The sequence below is a fragment of the Erinaceus europaeus genome, chromosome 2 (assembly GCF_950295315.1).
Source record: "Erinaceus europaeus chromosome 2, mEriEur2.1, whole genome shotgun sequence".
In the NCBI taxonomy this organism is placed as follows: Eukaryota; Metazoa; Chordata; class Mammalia; order Eulipotyphla; family Erinaceidae; genus Erinaceus; species Erinaceus europaeus.
The window spans coordinates 156,701,757-156,704,419 of NC_080163.1; the positions used below are offsets into that span (position 1 = coordinate 156,701,757).

Sequence of the window (2,663 nt, forward strand, 5' to 3'; positions counted from 1 at the left end):
GCTGCTATCCTTATCTACTGTCATGCTGAGTAAAGTGATAGCTAAAAGGAAGTTAGATTGTATTCACGAGGTGTTAATATTTACATCCTATTATCTGCAGTCTCTCAGAGAAAGCAAAAGTGGCTACAAATAGTGCTATGCCAGAAACTGATTTCTTTTTTTTTAATATTTATTTAATTTATTTTTTCCCTTTTGTTGCCCTTGTTGTTTTATTGTTGTAGTTATTATTGTTGTTGTTGTTGTTGGATAGGACAGAGAGAAATGGAGAGAGGGAGGGGAAGACAGAGAGGAGGAGAGAAAGATAGACACCTGCAGACCTGCTTCACCGCCTGTGAAGCGACTCCCCTGCAGGTGGGGAGCCGGGGTTCGAACCGGGATCCTTATGCCGGTCTTTGTGCTTTGCGCCACCTGCGCTTAGCCCGCTGTAAGAAACTGATTTCTTGACCGATAGTGTCACTTCATTCAGCATGCAATGAACTGGTTCATTCTAAAGTGGTCACTGCTGTTGATGACAATAGGCTTTGTATTTTTATACGGCACATCTTTTGGCCTGTGTGAAAACTAGTATTTAAATGTTAACTATTCTCTGACACTTTGGAGTTACTGTTGCTCTTCTCATTCCCATTAGGTCAGTATATGGTTCACGGCAATACTGTACAAGTTTAAAATTTCATTACAGGATACGAAGAGTGACATGTGGCTCACCTTTGTGAGAAACTGGATCAAACTGCAAGAAAGAATATTTTAGAGTATCAGTCAAATTCCATGATTGCAGCTTGGTTACCACAATAACAGTAGTTTGGAGCACTGAAAATCATTACTACGTTCCGGTCATGGCACCAGTTAGATCCCTCCATCATGCTGGTGATCTCTAGACATCAACATGAGGACATTGGCATGGTTAAATGTCTCAGAAATATCTTGCTCAAAAGGATAACCAGCTCCTCTTTGAGGAGATAGACCCCAACCACCATGGTCGTCTGGATCTGAGCACAGCAAGCCACACATTGGACCCTCATGAGGAAATTCTTGTAGGCGATCAAGTGCTCTAATGTGATCCATTGTATCTGTGGATGGTGAGAGGCCACCATGTAGACAAAAGATCTGCCCATCCACCAAGGCAGTAAGAGGAAGATAGTCAAACAGATCTGTAAAATATTTCCAAACATTTCTATTTCCATATTTCCTTAAACCCTCATCATAGAAACCATATACTTGTGTGATCTGTCTGCTCTCATCATTTCCTCAAAGAATAGTGATACATTCCTAATAATGAACCTTAAGAGCTACAAGTAAAGTAACTGTTTCAACTGAATAATATCCTCTGTCAACATAATCTCCCATAAACAAGCAATTTGTATCTGGTGATTTGCCTCCAATTCTAAATAGTTCCATGAGATCATTAAATTGCCCATGTACATCTCCATAGATGGTGATTGGACATCGAACTTCTTGCACATTGGATTCTTCCATGTTTTCTTTAGCCTTTTTGCAAAGGCTTTTGACTAGGACAACTGCTTGCACTCCTTCAGCTGCTCTGTGAACTCCGCACTACTCTGTGAACTGTGGCCACTGGCACCCAGGTCATATGCACTCACAGCGCTGGCTCCTGGGAACTACATGTGTGGTTACTGCATGTGGGAACTACATGTGTGGTTACTGCGCTAGCCTTGGCCTGCTGGCTTGCTCTGCTGCGCTCGGCCGCTGACTGCTGCCCGCTTCCTTGGCTCTCTAGCCTCAGAGTTCCGTTTTCTGTAATGGCAGTCGCTGGCCTATCTGTTATATTCTTACCTTTAGGTTCTTGATTACTGAACAATTTGTTCTGCTTTATATCTTAATGCTTTTCAGCCACCAAGTTGCAGATGCTACCATGACGCCAACCTGACTTCCCTGGGCAGAAGACCTCGCCAATGAGTCCTGGAATCCCACTAGGGAAAGATAGAAACAGACTGGACTGGGTATGGATTGATCTGTCAACACCCATGCCCAGCAGAGAAGCAGTTACAGGAGCCAGACCTTCCATCTTCTGCACCCTATAAAAAGATCTTTGGTCCATACTCCCAGAAGGATGTAGAATAGGGAAGCTTCCAATGGAGGGGATGAAATATGTATGGAACTCTGGTGGTGGGAATTGTACCCCACTTATTCCACAATCTTGTTCATCATTATTAAATAACTAATAAAAAAAAAAAAGGAGGAGAACAGGTAAAGGAAAAAAAAAAGGATAAAGAGAAAAAAAGGCCACTAGGAGTCATTGTATAGGCACTAAGTCCAAACAATAACTCTGTCACTATTTTAAAATTCAGGCTCTTGTGTTTGCTAATAAATTTTCTCAAATGGTACAAAAAATTTTTGAAAACCTAGTTTCTGCAGACACCACATTGCCACACATAGAATGAATTGGATCCACACTGCTTTGTTAGATTTATATTTTTCTTTGTGAGGTAAAATTCCACAATATATTTTTTCATCCTTTTACATCTATATACTTATACATCTGTACTTATATATCTACATCTGTATTTATATATCTACATGTCTATATCTATAGTGGAGGGAGGGAGACATACCATGCTATTGCTTCACCATCTTAGAGTTTCTCTTGGTGCTGTAGTTCCCCAGTGTGGTGCTGGGTTTCAAATATGGGACTGCTCACATAGTAG

At 41.2% G+C, this 2,663-nt stretch overlaps 1 pseudogene; it reads right to left on the reverse strand.

Moving 5' to 3' along the window:
* Positions 1-573: 573 nt before the first annotated feature.
* LOC103127589 (serine/threonine-protein phosphatase 2A catalytic subunit beta isoform-like) lies at positions 574-1,425 on the reverse strand (annotated as a pseudogene).
* Between the last annotated feature and the right edge of the window lie 1,238 nt (positions 1,426-2,663).